The following is a 16,095-nucleotide window of genomic DNA, read 5'->3' as shown; positions in this document are numbered from 1 at the left end:
AGCAACCGTTCGTCAACTGACAATAGACGACTATATAAAACCAAAGTAATAAAATGATCGTTCGATATTTAAAAGTGGTTCAATATATATTTATATGTTTAATACGGACTGTTTGACAATTTAAATTGCTGTTGTATATATTATTAGACTTAATTTAAGATTAAAATTCCATTTCGGTGATCCGTACTTTTGATTATATAAACTTATTGGGGTCGGTCCCAATTTTATTCGGATAATCGAGGTTCTACTGTATTACAAAGTCGTTAAAATACTGTCTGAATGACGTCTTATGGACAGTTTTCTCACGTATAAAGGAAGAAAGATATTCACGGGACATGAAGATTTGATTTCGAGATCGAAATGCGCGTCATGAGACATCTTGTAGTCAATTTTTTTACCTTTTGGAGATGATTGAATCTTCCCAGACTGCACTAAACTTAAAATCGTTACAAAGTCGTTCGAAGGATGTCTCATAACGTATTTTTAGATGTTTGGTTGTAAAGCCATTTAAGAGTTCGGAAAGACATCTTTTGGATAACTACAAAGATATCTTTTCGAGTTAAAAAAATAGGTCATATATGTCATCTTTTAAACGTCTTTTTGATGACTTTGAGTTTTGTGCTGATAAGGTTAATTCGGAAGCGGACATTCGTCGACTTTTAGTCGTCCTTAAATCGTTCTAGTGCCGTATATCAGTAAAAAGTGATGCAAAACTGACATTCGTTGACTTTTTTTGAAAATATTAACCATAGACTATATGAATTCCTAAGTGGACAAGTTTGGCAGTCAGTTCCTCAACGATATTTATGATTTTTCATGATCCACGATATGCGTTTAGAAAGCCAATTCGAAACACGTGTTTACCTTTTTTCCGATATTTCCTTACCAACTCCGTTCATTGTTAATTGTGGAATAGAAAAAGATGGTCATTTTTAATATCGTAAAACTTACTATCTACGCGTGTCTTCTCAAATAATTATGAACAAATCGAACATGAATGAATAATCCAAAAATGAAAAGCAGTAGGTGCTAATTAATTGAATACAAGCAGCGTAGTTTATCAATTGTTGTTTCCCAAACTAAACATTGGAAAGTTTTTACCACAGTTGTACACGTGACAGTGACAATTACCAACAAATGTCAAATGGCAAATCGAAAATGGGAAAAGGGACAACTTATACGTTGATGTTAACTGCCATGTCACCGACTGTAAGATTCCTACGCTTCCGAAGCCGTACTCTGAAATCACATCACACATCGCCCCGTCTCCCACACATATGGACTTATGCCTAGCGCCCACGTGGAGATAAAAATCTCAACTTGGTTCAAATTTTTCCATTGCCATCGGGTTCGGCAAGCTCGTTTGGATCAAGTTTGATACGATGACCCTGATAAAAAAAAAAAAAAAAAAATCTTTATATGCACATAAATTGTACATTGAGAAATTCGTTGCTGACCATTTTTCCTGACCACTATCATGAATTCTAAGATTACGGTAATATTTTTAGAATCGGAAACGAAAGTGAAACTATTTATCGCAAGGCCTCAAGACTTTCATGTTTTTCAACGATTTTCACATCAAAATTTGTTTAATCTTCATTTGGAAAATAAACCGAAGTTCTGCCGTTGTGTTTGCAAAAGAAAAAAAAAAAAAAAAAAATTTCCCAAGACAGATGACTTCAAAACGATGGAAAAAAAAATTTACTCATACGTAAAGTATCGCGTCGAAATTCTAAAAATTTTAATTTATTCACTGGTAATCCATTGTGTGTACGTACGTGTGAAATAAAATGAAAAATGACTAACTCAATTAAGTACACAGTTGAATTTAACGTTAATTATGACGCTGTACATTTTATACCGAGTGAAAATATTGTTATTTGTAATACGGCGCAGGGTTTTCCCTACTTTTGTTCATTATTATGAAGTGCAATGTCATCCTAGTTTTATACGTCGTCGATTGTCGGATGAATTGATGTCGAAAAATTCTGGCGATGATCGAGTAGTTTCAAGCTAGATATCAGTTCCCGCACGAATTCGTACATTGTATCGATAATACCGAATTTAAGATAGTTTCTGACTTTTCCAACTCCATTTTCTTTGGCTACTCAAAAAACTTGTTTAGAATAATTTTCCTGTTTTTTTTCATTCGATAGGAACAATTATTACGCATTTGTTAATAATTGCATGTCCGTGTAATAATCTCCGGTGGATTATTTACGTTTCAAAATAAAACGCAGGATGTTCTATCTTACGCAACAACCAATTTTCAATAAACCACGAATACGCGCAGCGTAGGAAATTGTTGAAAGAACTAACGAGTGTACAATTCCTAATTTCTACGGAATTTTACCGCAATTTAACTGCACGCACAGCTGCTCTCAATTGAATTATTTCCCAGGTACAGACAAGTGCCTGCAAAGGGATGGTGAATAATAATAATAATAGCTTCAGTAGCGTGAAAAATGAGCAGCGAGCTGCAGGGAAACTGGATATACCTACGAATGACGCAAATAAAGTTAACAAATTTAATTATACCGTGAATTTCAACGCTTTACAACACACTTCAAAATACATGAAATTTCTACACGTTGGCACGAATCATGTATACATACATATGTATACTCAGAGTTCATCGCGACGGAAGTAAACAACTAAATTATTTCTGTCTATACACATGTAACCGTCACTAATATTCCGACCCAAAATTCAGAACCATTACCGAGGCGTCGTTGCGAAACTCGCACGTAACGTAACTCTAACAATAAGCGTGATCTCTTTACCCCCGTTCACTTAAAAAGACGCCGAAAACTGTCCGAAGTCCATCAAATCCCACGTCTGGCAATAAGTGATGAGAATATAACGACGGCTGACGAGATTTTCGGCTTTTTCCTTTGTTGTCATCATATGTTGTAACCTGAATGCAAAATAGTTAGGCTAAGGTCCCATGGACAGGTTTGACACATATGTGCGTATGAGACGTACTCTCTGAATAACCAATATTCTATGGCCGATCAGCGTTGCCAACCCTAAAGAAATTAGAGACCGTTCAAAGAACGAAGAAAAGTTTTTTTCGTATTGGGAAATGTTGTCGTTTAGGCAGGAATCTGAAGCAATTACGAAGATCTCTAATGAAATCTCAAGACTAATGGCGAAATCTTTAGATATGGTCTGTGAAATCGAAAAATTAACCAATTGTGAGGTTCCTGAGAAAATATGCACCAATTAGATAGCGTTTGTAATTTTCAAACGTACTTATTTGACAAGTTGGTGATCATGAATATTAAAAATAAAAACATATTATGTAAGTAAAAGTTCCTAATATCTTTATGCTTACTATTCAGATTCTAGGATATAAATCTGTCTGTGTTACCTCGTTCGGTAATCAACATTATATATTTCTAGGAAAATTATTCACTTTATAAAGCGAAGAAATGTTATATGTTATGTATTCCTGTATTTATTGAGTTTCAATACCGTCAAACATCACTCTTGAAAATGAGAAATATCATGAATTATTGTGGCGCCATTAAGACACCTGAAGAATTATTAAGAAAGCATTCAAATAATAAATCTAAAGAATCGTTTTCGCACCATTTGAAGAAATTTTCGTTCGATAGGTTGGCAATTCTGTGGCCGACTCCAACCGGCGTCACTTCGTACTGAGACGCGCGACATGAAGAAATGTAAGAGCCTATTATTCTTTAATAACTATTGTTCGTTGTACACTGAGAAAAATTTCATTTCTTACAGTAACTAGAAAAATTCAGCAAAACAGGTATCGTTAAAAAAACTGTTCAAATATTGTTGGAATTACGAAAAACGAGGTACGCGTAACCACTTTGCGCTATTGTGGATCATTTTTGGTAATTGCAACGCAAAATCAGTTTCTTCGGTTTACTCTACTTTTTTAGTTAAACAAGGCTTTAACGTCAATTTATTCTTGCACAAGCATTCAATTTTCGTAACGGTTACAAGAGAATATAGCAACAGTGATCGTAATGAGAAGGAATAGTAACGGATACTAGATTTTCTGCTAACAGCTACAAAACTAGTTTTCTTTTTCTACCTAGAACCATATATATATATATATATGTATATATATATGTATGTAACTTGTATCCATTTCCATGAAATTTTCATTCGACTACACACAACATTGTCATAGACTTTGCTTACGTCGTAAGTCATGCCCCTCGCTAATCCAGTCACTCGAGTCATCGCGCCGAGTTCGCCGGGTTATCGTTACGATACTGACCGGTTACTGTAACCGTATAAGATGTAGAATTTTTCTTTCTGCAGAACACGCGGAATTGTGAACAACGATATCTTTATGGTCTTCATTGAACGGGGTTATCCGAAGAGCTTGAAATAAGATAAGAAATTGACTTGCCAACGGTGTCGATGAAACATTTGTTTACACTTGTCATCGTGGTAAAAAGAGAAACCGATTCTCATCATCGATAAGGTCAATTAGTACTCCTACCCTTACCGACCGAGCAAACTCACCCGTTTTCTTCGAAATTTAAATCCTTTCCGTTCGTTTGTTTATTTAATACAGGAAGAAAAATGGTGAGTCTGCTCGGTCGGTAAGGGTAGGAGTACTAAATGACCTTAATTATATGCATCTGCAAAACTACTGAAAAACCACATTTTTTTTAAATCAATTATTCATCAGACGTGTGATTGTTTTTAACAACAAACCGTAGTTGGATCAAAAATTGGCAATATCGTTTTAATTACACATTTCAAAGATACGATCTGTAATCAGAATAATATAATGTCTTTAATGATTTACACGAGACGTAAAAAAAAAAAAAACTGTAAAAGTTTTTAGACGCTATAAATTTTTAACGTTTATGAATATCTAACAAGCCTTTGCGATGGAATGAAAATTTTTCATGCATGCCATATAGATTCAACAATTTGCAGACATACGATCTGGTACCCAATTAGTATATTTTTATCGCAATTATTTCGAAGACGGTCGCAGAATAAATATCACGTGTATTTCACGTGTTAATTATAATGTTACAAATTACATATTATTAACGATATATTATCAGCATTACGTATTAGACTGGTTCAAAAGAATTGACAATATTTTTCTTCAAAGTCACACGTCTAATAGTTGATGGAAGAGGAGATAAGACGCCTGTGAAAATTTGAGTAGTTTAATTGTGAATTTTATAGCTCAGTAACAAGGCAATACACATAAATGTCCGATACGTAGTTTTGTAGGGAATTCAAGGCTCTACAAAAAAATGTCTGTTATAATTTTTTGATAACTCAACTCTTTCAAAAGTTATTTAAGGTTAAAGTAGAAATCATGTAAAAGTTTACTTTTTTCGAGATTAATAGCAAAAATACTAGACTTATCACAAACTATTGGCGGTTTCTTTTGCAAAGCATTTCAACCGCCATAAAATCATGTCATTCAATTAATTCTCAACTTGAAAAAATTCGTTTTTTGCTAAAAAAAAAAAAAAAAGGAGCTTTTAAAGTGGAATTGGATATATCGCATATTATTACCTTTAATAGTTACAAGCTAAATTTTCTAAAGTTGAAAATCAATCAAATGACATGATTATATAGTGACCGAAATGTTTTACAAAAGAATCTCACAATAGTTCGTGAGAAAGCTAGTATTTTCGCTATTAATCTCGAAAAAAACTGCATTTTCGCACGATTTCAACTTTAACCTTGAATAACTATCGAGAAAGTTGAGTTGTCAAAAAATTACAAGAGACATTTTTTGTAGAGCGTTGAATTTCCTGCAAAAATAAGTATCGGACATTTATGTCCATTGCTTTCTTACTGAGCTACAAAATTCAGAATTGAATTAAAACTATTTTCGCATGTTGATCGAATGGAAAATAAAAAATTGCGTTCAGGAATCACTATTACTCAACATTAAGGGGTGAAATTATAACAGCCGTCTTATTTCCTCTTCCTACAATTATTAAACGTGTGGTTTTGAAAAAAAAAAAAGTAGATTTTTTTGAACCAATCTACTACATATATGTATATTAGGGTGTCCCTTATCAGGGGTGTTTTCGAATTTTTATGCTCCCAGGGGCTCAAACGCTTCCAAATCGATAAAAAAAAATCCTCTAAAAATTTCCACTCTTAATATTAACTCTAAGATAGTCCGCTTTCCTGCCAAAGTTTCTTATGGAAATAACATGTAAAAAATATGTGTTGTTCTTTTAAATTGTGTACGTTGGTGAGGAATTGACCTACTAGAATGAGAAGTACATACTTTTGTAGGAAATTCGACGCGCTATAAAAAAGGTCTCTTGCGATTTTTTGCCAAGTCTACTGGTTCAAAAGTTATTCGAGCTCAAAGTTTAATTTGTATAAAATTATCAATGTTATCCTTTTCGTCAATCCAGTCATTCGAATCATTACGCCGAGTTCGCCGGGGTATCGTTATCCTGACTGGTTACATGCTTATCATCTCAAAGTGTGCGAAGGCTAAAGGTTGTAGACCCACTCATTGCACATAGTATTGTATTTACAATCGTAATCTAAGTACGTTATCGGAGTGAACATTGCACGATGTTAAAAACATATTACCATTTATACTGCGCAGTGAATATATTTAATTGACTTCACTGACAACGATATCCGACGAATGTTAGCGATGACGATGACAATGACACTCGCGATTACGATAATGCTTACTACGTTACACTATTACTATAATAAGAAAAATAAAAATAAAGATAACGATTATTACGATTACAATTTCTTTACAAGAATCGTGATAACGATTATGTAATTTGGATCGAGATACAAAGATAAATGTGACAACAATTAAGTTGTAAAGTTCGGAATTACCAACCCAAGACGTGATTATTATTGTTGGTAACTTTGGTTCAGATCATACACACATTATGTATGTACGTTGGGATGTTTCGGAAAAAATGATTTCGGATTTTCCACCTTGGCATCCCCTAAAAAGTTTGCTTAGGTTAAAGGAAAGATTTTTTTGCGAAAAGATGAACGTTCTACGTTGCGTGTAAGATCGCTTTTTCATTTGATTTTTCGCATTTTTTTTTTTTGGAATTGAAGAAGCAACACGTTGCAGCACTTCAATTATTATGCTTGTCCTGAAATTTATATTCAATCCAAAGATCACTATCCATAACACAACGATATATCGTTCCTGGAATCTTATTAAATTATAGCCATTTTACGAGATTTAATTAACAATGACAAAGCCGTAAGATACGCGCTTCGCAAACATCAATTAGAGAGTTGATATTACGAGTGCGGATCTTCTTTGTGACGCAAATTGATGTTAGAAATAAAAGAAGAAATTTTATTCGCAATACTTCATAAATACAGGAAAAATGTAAGAAAGTGAAAAATCAAGCGAACGTCATCTTCCGCATAACGTAAAACGCTCGTCTTTTAACAGGACCTTTCTTTTAACCTAAAGAAACTTTTTACGAAATGCCATTGTGGAAAATCGCAAAGTATTTTTTTCTGAAACATGCATTACGTACATAAAACCTTGACATACCAAATATCATTGTTTAATTTCGTAGGAGGTTAGCATCAGAAATTCATTTCGATATTCACATCTCGCAATTCGACATACTGACAGGACAATTAATGGCAGTGTTATAGAAACAATAGTACGAGACTGCGAAATTATAATTGTAAATATATCGTACGAACAATCTGAGCTATACGTGTAGTATAATAAGTAGATTTCAATACGCAGTTATTATGGAAATAAAGTAGGTATCAGTTTTTAGCGTCAATTGGTTCGGAGTTTAAAGTCAAATTCAGATATAATATATAAGAAAATTATTCTAACGATGTTCTCGAACACCTTTCGCTTTATTGAAATAATCATGCAACGGATTTAACTAATTGTAAGCTTAGCTCAAAATAAAGCAATACAATCGAATAGAAACAGCACTGATTGTGAGAGAAAAATTTTAGTTCCAGTTACCGCTCGGTTCTTAACTATTTTCATTTTTTACCAAAATCGAAAAATATAGTTCCAGGTACGATAATGAAAATTAGTTTTCTAGCCGTTACCGGAAAGTCTAGTATCCGTTACTATTCTTTCTCATTACGATCACTGTTACTATATATTTTCTTGCAACTGTTGCTTGTGCAAGAATAAATTGACATTTAAGCCTTGTTTAACTGAAAAAGTAGATTAAACCTCACAACGGCAATCAAACCTCAGCGAAAGCAATCTGCCAATACTTGTTTCACTTATCGAGTAACCAAAAATTGATGCAAATACAACAGATTGAAAAATACAACAAGGCGTGACTCATTCTGGCATGCTTTATAGTTATAAATATATTACAATTCAATTGCTTGTAACATCCGCAATTATATATTTTCATTAGAAAGAAAAAATACGTGCCGATTCTTTTGTGTTTCCCTGCTTTATTATACACGTATGGAAATCGGAATTTTTTTTCTTTTTTTTGTTTAATTACTATTACTATTATTATTATTATTATTATTATGAAAGAGCCGACTTTGCTTCGCCTATGACATAATCGTGTAGAATTGAAAATAACTCCATTCTACAGTGGCTCGTTACACCAGCTTATAGAACAATCAGCGCCGACGTTTAGACCGCAATTCACACAATCAACGTAACGCCGTTTCATTTTGAAAACATATAATAAGTCGATTTTTTGGGTCATCCATCATGAAGAGTTTTTGTTCATTTAGCTTTTCATTTCCCACTCAATGGACGATGTTTATAAAGTATTACCTTTATTGTACAATTTCTTCGCTACTTTGTGAGAGAATGGTCGAACGATTTCATAATATACCGTTTAAATACTGTATTATATTGTTACAAATGGTGGAATCAACCGTTCTGCCACCCTTTTTTTATCTAGCAGTCGTCATAGATAAAATGCATGTAAAAACATTTTTTAGTCACAAAATGAATGAAGCTGCTGGGTCAACCGATATTTTTGTATTCGTACTTTTGGATTCGTATTATCTCTTGAACCGCTTCACATAAAGTATGGTGAAAAAATATTATGCTATGTGTTATGACCTGTAAAATGACAAACGTGAAATATACGAAATTTTCGGATAAAAAAATTTTTTTTATGGCTATTTGTCAGCATGATAAAATATACTTAAACACAGTACGTCATTCTGTAGGTCATAACACATAATGTGAAGTTTTTGACCGTAGTTTATTAAGAAGTTTAACAGTACTATTTTCGTCGAAAATGTTATTTTACGATCGGAATATCTCGGAATCCTGACACGATGGAAAAAACCAGGCAACGCCTATTAAACACGCTAACTCATTCATTTAGTATTTTCTCGACACAAATGTGCAGCCCTGTGTAATCGACTTGAACTCAAAAGTGACGCACGAATAGTTGAGACCAGAATTTTCATCGAGACATCGCATAAGTCGTCAACGGATGATACAAATGAAACCGTGATGCATTCTAGACGTTATAATACATGTGCATTAGCGTTTGCCAAAACTAAACGAAGTTTTTTTTTTCAAACGTGCATCAAAATTTTGGAAGGGCATCTCTTATTGTTTATAGTTAGAGGTGCCTATTTTATTTTTCCCATTTTCTATTTAAATAATATGTAAAAACAACCGTAAGATTGTTAAATTTTTTTTTCTCGGCTACGGAATGACTTATAAACTATCTGAATAGAAATTCTTACAGGAAACTTCACGCTCTATAAAAAAGTACTGAGATAAAATTTTCCCAACTCTAATCGATTAAAAAGGTATTAGCCCTATAAACATTAATTGAGTCATCTTGAATACCTTTCGATCGGTTAGAGTTAGGAAAATTCTATCTAGATACTTTATTACAGAGCGTAAAATTTCCTGTAAGAATCTGTATTTAGATAGTTTACAAGTGAAGCGATTTACGAGAAAAAACAAAATTTAAAAACTTTCCGATTGTCTTTCTCACGTATTGCTTAACTGGAAAATGGGAAAAACAAAACAGGCACCTCTAAATATCAACATAAAGAGCTCATATTTGGCTGAGATATTTTATTCGAAATGTTATACCGAAATTTTGACGCGCATTTGAAGAGAATTCTTATGTTTCTTATTCTTTGGCACACCCTAATGTGCGTGTGCAAAACTGTGGAAAATATGCATTGTGCGCATGACTCTGCTCGTTCGGTAACGGGGATCAGCTGTCTGGCACGTGCTTTCCACGCTCCACTCTTCGAAACGTTTGGCACAAGTCGCTAACCGATTTGTATGCGCGTTATACATTCGGCTATGTAACCATATACGTGTGCCTACAAGGCACGAGCCTGGGTGTAAACACATCGTAAGATGCAAAACTATCTTGAATCTACGCACCGGTTTATCTCATGGTCTTTTCCACACTCCAGTTTCAATCTGTTTTACCGTCTGGGTTTATTCGAGAAGTTTAAGGTTATCATTAGCGAAACCATTATAATATCGGATAGCTCTGGTTTGCGGAGTGGAATCATCGACCTCTTTCGATCTTTCACTTAACGTTTTGCTGCCCCAGTGTATATATTGACGAATCATTATTACATAGCGGCGAATTGGTTGTGCTGAAAAAATCTCCCGATGATTTATCTGCGTGATTGGGTGAGAATTTGTTTGCTTGATGTGGATGTACATTGTCGGATTTAAGTAAGTCTTATTGCGACTGCAGGTTTCATTGCGAAACTTAAAATCTAGAAATATAACTTGTTGCACAATTTTTTTTTTATATAGAGATAAGGAGTTGTTATAAACTCGATGAAAAAGCACACCTCACAAACATTGAAACAACTTTCGGTCAACTGCAGTTTATTGCATAATAATACATGTGCTCTGCGTGAAGACACGAACAATATTGATTACAGAAATCGCAAATCGAGATACTGATAACTCACGTGAAATAAAGAAAAAAAATTAACGAAACAGTTTAGAAAATTTATGAACAGCTGGATCATCAATCTAATTTTTTTGCATCAGTTTTTTTAAAAATTATTCTTTACCGTATATACAAACGATAAGAATACTAAGTACAAAACTATCCTAAAAAAATTAAATACTTCGAAATATGTAACCCGATGTACTTGTAATTCGAAAGTTAATATTGATAGCTGCGTTATAAATTTATCTCTCATTCTATCTTCTAGTCGCGGAGAAAATTTATTACACATACGTGACAAGATTACTTATAATTACCGTGGAACGAATTCTTGAATAAGAACAGCATTTGACAGGTAATCGATGTATATAATCTGGATTTGGAATAAAACCGGAAACTGACCAGTCTTTGTTTTTGGATTTTCACAATTCTTTAGTAGTTTACATTCAATCAGGAAAAGAAATTGATGTGATTATAATTGTCAATGCCGTATTTTCTGATAATATCAACGTATAAAAGTCTGTTTGTAAAATGTAATTTAATAAATTATTCATAATCAATACATACAGTAGCGCTGAAAAGTATTTTGACAAAGATTATAGTAATTGAGTTATAATAATAACATGCAAGCATAACTAAAAAAATCAACAATATTATTTCTTGAAAGAAATTCGATGATCTACATAATTGTTCAAAATTGACTCTCGATTGTTCGAAAACAAAGTGAAAATAAAGAAAAGTAAGAAAAACGATTGATCAAAGTAATTACGAATTTCATATTATCAAAATATTTGGAGCGCTACTGTATGTTGCGTTATATAAACTTAATGTGAAAAAAAAATAAATAAAAGCTTGACGGTGTTTCAGTCTCGATTATGTGCCAGTCAATTCCCTAAAGCGATAACTTATATCCTTATCGGTTGCATGTTGTTTTTACACTCGCAAGCACTTGTGTCGAATCCCCGGAGTTATCGGAAAATGATATGATGCATGATTTCATATTGCTACCAAGTTTTCCAACTCAATATAATTGACCGTAATTTTTTTCCGTTAACAAAGAATTGTTTGCACGTCTCGTCTGTCCTTTTGTCATTGCTAGATCACCAATTGATCCATAATTGATAATTATCCCGCGAAGGACCCGAAATAAAATAACACGAGCAACGGTCCCAGTTGATGAAAAACAAGTGATACGATTGCGTGTGAGTAGCAAAAATTTTATATCGTCGTTTGAAAAATGTTTATATTTTTTCATTTTTGTTATAAAGATCAATTTAATTTGACGAGATAATGAAATTCCCACAACTTGCAGAGAGTCATCTAGTCCTAATTGATGTCGTAAAATTTATGAATTTCACTTTAAAAATTCGAACTACGTAAATAAATGAGCCATGAAGTATGCGGATGAGCATAGATTATATGTACACAAAGCGTACAAGGATACGACGGTCTGAAGATAGGCGTAAACAATGCAAGTAGTACGGTAACAATTTTTACCGCTGAAGAATATTCTGGAAAATTATTTTAGAGATACCTATTTTTGTAGCTTTTTCGTTGAGATTTAAACTTCATGCTTACGGCGAACGAAGCATTATGAAAGTACAATTCCAGCCGTAAATTAGGTAGCCATATTTAGATTAGCCATAGATTTAGTAGGTATTAGATACGGAACTACGAAATAGATATTTAAAAAATTCCATCCAGTCTTTTCCGTTTATCTGGTCTCTCAAGACTTGTTTAAAACTAATCCTTTTCACTTTATACCAAAACATTCAGTTTTATATTAATTATATATATTTTTTTTCCATAAAAAAAAAAAAAAAAAAACTAGCACTATATTTTGATTCAACATACCTAGATATCTAAAAAAAAAAAGGAAATTAAAAGTTATATTTCGCTGGCCTTTGTTACCAGCCTGCACAACGTATCGCGTGGCATGAATAATTGCGAGAATGAATGAATGTTGAAACGAAGGAATACGGAGTGCAGCATCGCCGCAATTAGATCGGAATTATTTACACTTTGCAGAATGAGGCAGACGGAGTGTCTCAGAAGTTTAGGGTGGGGGGGAAAGGACGAATCATGCATTTATAACGTATATATCTCATCTGTTATGCATCGCGGGACTTTTAGCTCGTCATCAAAAATAACCTTGGCTATTGACGGGTTTTGTCCTTGTTAACTTTTGTCTGAGTTACCATTGGTCTATTTTTTACCCACTCAATACGATCAGACGTCTGTTGTCATGCGCCTGCGGCCTGAAACCACGTGACGTTGTGTAATACTTTGTGCTGTTGATATAATTCAATAACAGAATAACTGTGTAGAAATTTTCACGGTGTTTTGTATTACTGTTTGTTTGGATTGTTGTTCGTTACCAACGTATCATCGCACTTGCAACCCCTGGAATCGATAGATAGACGAAAAAATAGAGTCTAACTTGTGTCAGATTTTTAGCTTAATCGGAAATTGGGCACCGAAATCAATACAAGTAAATACAAATCATCAAGTTACGATTTTAAAACAATACTTTCATAAAAAAATAGATAACAAGCTGTTGTACGTATATGTATAAGATAGATAATCTATACATTTATTCGTATCAATTTATTCTTAATCTCGAAATAATCTTTGTCTCTGGTGAAAATAATTTCTAATTCAAACTGCAACAAAGTGCGGTGTGTTGAAAAGTTGTAGCAAATATGCAAAAATCGTAGGAAATCGTCCAAAGGCGTTGAAAATTGTCAAAAATCGTAGTATTTTGCATTGAAAATTACAAATTTATACGAAACATTATGAAAACCTATAGTTGCGTGTGAAAGATTATTACAATTTCGAACCCAGAAAACGTAAATTTTTTTTCCCGTATTATTCTTAAAATTTCGTTGAAAAGTATAAATTTTTATGAACACCATGAATTCTCATAAAATAGTAGGAATTTCTAGGAAAAATTGTGATGATCGACAATTTTAGAATTCGATTTAGATCGATAAGATATTACGCATATGTACACGAAAGTATGAAATAATACTTTTGACCCACCGCTAGATGTCGCATCTCTCTCGCAAGAAAAAGTTATTGCAGACAATTTATGTACCGAGTAGAATTTTGTTTACATTCGAAGACTGATCTAATCCTTTGGATACGAGCTAGTCGAATATAGAAAGCTTTCGTATATTATTAAAATTAACAAACCTAACATTCGTTATTTCTCCAAACCAAGAATTCCACCAAATTCTGCTACAAATTGTATCCATTTCTGGTCTGCAATTATCTATGAAATACGATTATAATCTACATAAAATTTAATCCCAAAATAACGAAAGAGTCCGAATTTCTCAGTAATACTTAATCGTAAAATGAATTTCGTAGTTACGCGTAGAAATTATTTCTAACCATATTAGGAATCGTCAATGCTGTATAAACATTTTTACATTTTAATTTATAAATAATTAAAATGTTGCGTAAGAAATATCAGTAGTAATTATGCAAATAACTCTGATGAAAAGTTTACATTTTCCTATCTCCGTTTTTACGCAAATAGAACTCTCTTGTTATTAAAGTGGAGTTGAAGCGAAGCCCAACGCGATTGTGGATATCGTCGTACGTGGCAATTAATCTAAAAGTACAATATTATCTTCTCCTCGACTGAAGGCATGAATTCAAATGGCCGGAGCTCCAAGTCAACTAGCCATTGCAGTAAAGTGAAGACTTGTCTTGTTGTCTGAAAAGCTACTGAGACAGCACAAAACTTAAGGTTGGCTGAAGGATGTCTTATACGCCATTTTCTAAATCCTAAAAGATATTTTCACGCCTGAAAAATGTCCTTGGAGCCTTACCGAAAAAAATACAAATTTTTGTGAAAATCTGCAAGCCTTTATAAGTAACTATGCATATTTATCACAATTTTTTTTGCACACAATTGTACTAAATGTGCAAAATTTTTCTAAAAATTCTTGGAAAATCGTAGAAATCGTTTTCACCAGGGCAGTGCAGCAGCCGTGGATCAGTTCGAGCGAGTTGATCAATCTGTAACTACTAAATCACCTGTTTCCTAAAAGCATAGTCGACCCTGAATCCCCCATGCAAGAGCAGTGTCGAGTGGTTCTGAGTGGCGGATTTCCTCTTTGCGTGGGATGATCTAGACTCCGGAAGAGTCAGGGACTCGATATATTATTACCGCAAGAGTTAAGCGAGCTGCAACGCTATTGCAGGACCTATACCAACGCGCATGCTATTAATACTCGTATAACTATCCGGATGATTATATAATGTGGATCAATTTGCGCTACAGCAATTCGCTTGTTCTTTTGTCAACATCGGTATTGGGTATAACGTGGTTCGCATTCGCTGCGATGGCAAATATGAAGAATTTGGAGTCATTGAGAGTGAAGTTCGTAAAGTTAACGTAACGATTCATTTTTGGGAAAAATCATTATTTCGCAAACGGACGATTCTCTCAGTTGATTGACTTGTCTGTTTTTAAAACGAAAATTTTATTCAGATTTTGAAAATTAAACTTCTTTAAGGTTGTTCTAAATTTTTATAACGGTGATTATTAGCTTCAATATTTCGTTAACTTCGATCTAATGAGAAATTTGCAATTGTGGGATCTTTGGGATCCTCGAATGTTTTCAGGATTTTTTTTTTTTTTGATCGAACAGTTGATAATTTGTTGTTGGTGGAACAATAAATTGACGATAAGGTTGTATTTTACTGAAGAAATATATAGTGTACTAAATCGAATCGAAAATATAATATTTCCCGAGTTCGTCGTTTCCAGCTGTTACGTAGTCAGAAAATAATTGTCTTTAACTGACAACACGCAGCAGCAATTTCAGAAGTACCTTTAACAATATTTCCGAGTCTGTCGAAGATAATATTGTACGATTGAAGGAATCTGCAGATTTTAACACGATCTTTCATATTTAGAGGTATGCTGTATAGTCAGTCATCACAGGCTAAGGAAAAGTGTCACTTATTTTGTCTATATCATCTACGCTTGCGCATCATTAACGCAAAAAAGCTGCCGACAGTGCCATATCTGAAAAAAAAGTTTTGTTCTATACATATGTTTTATATACATTTTGCATTAGCGATGCGTAGACGTAGGTAACAGTAAAAACAATTGATATTTTACTCGGTCGGTAAAGACTGACTATAGCATCATCTTAATGCGTGAATCATATAAGTGTAAAAATGATAACTAGAG

The 16,095-nt window shown here is 33.5% G+C and overlaps 1 long non-coding RNA gene across 2 annotated transcripts; it reads left to right on the top strand.

Annotated features, from left to right (window-relative positions):
- The first annotated feature begins 13,213 nt into the window (after window positions 1–13,213).
- Window positions 13,214–15,562, top strand: LOC124185992. 2 transcript variants are annotated; one of them, XR_006871525.1, is made up of 3 exons: window positions 13,214–13,374; window positions 14,538–14,766; window positions 14,870–15,562. It is a non-coding gene; the product is annotated as an uncharacterized LOC124185992 (long non-coding RNA). The 2 variants fall into 2 exon arrangements; XR_006871524.1 differs by having other exon boundaries at window positions 14,854–15,562.
- Window positions 15,563–16,095: the final 533 nt, after the last annotated feature.

Source organism: Neodiprion fabricii, chromosome 7 (genome assembly GCF_021155785.1).
Source record: "Neodiprion fabricii isolate iyNeoFabr1 chromosome 7, iyNeoFabr1.1, whole genome shotgun sequence".
In the NCBI taxonomy this organism is placed as follows: Eukaryota; Metazoa; Arthropoda; class Insecta; order Hymenoptera; family Diprionidae; genus Neodiprion; species Neodiprion fabricii.
This window is presented reverse-complemented; position numbering and strand designations above follow the sequence as displayed.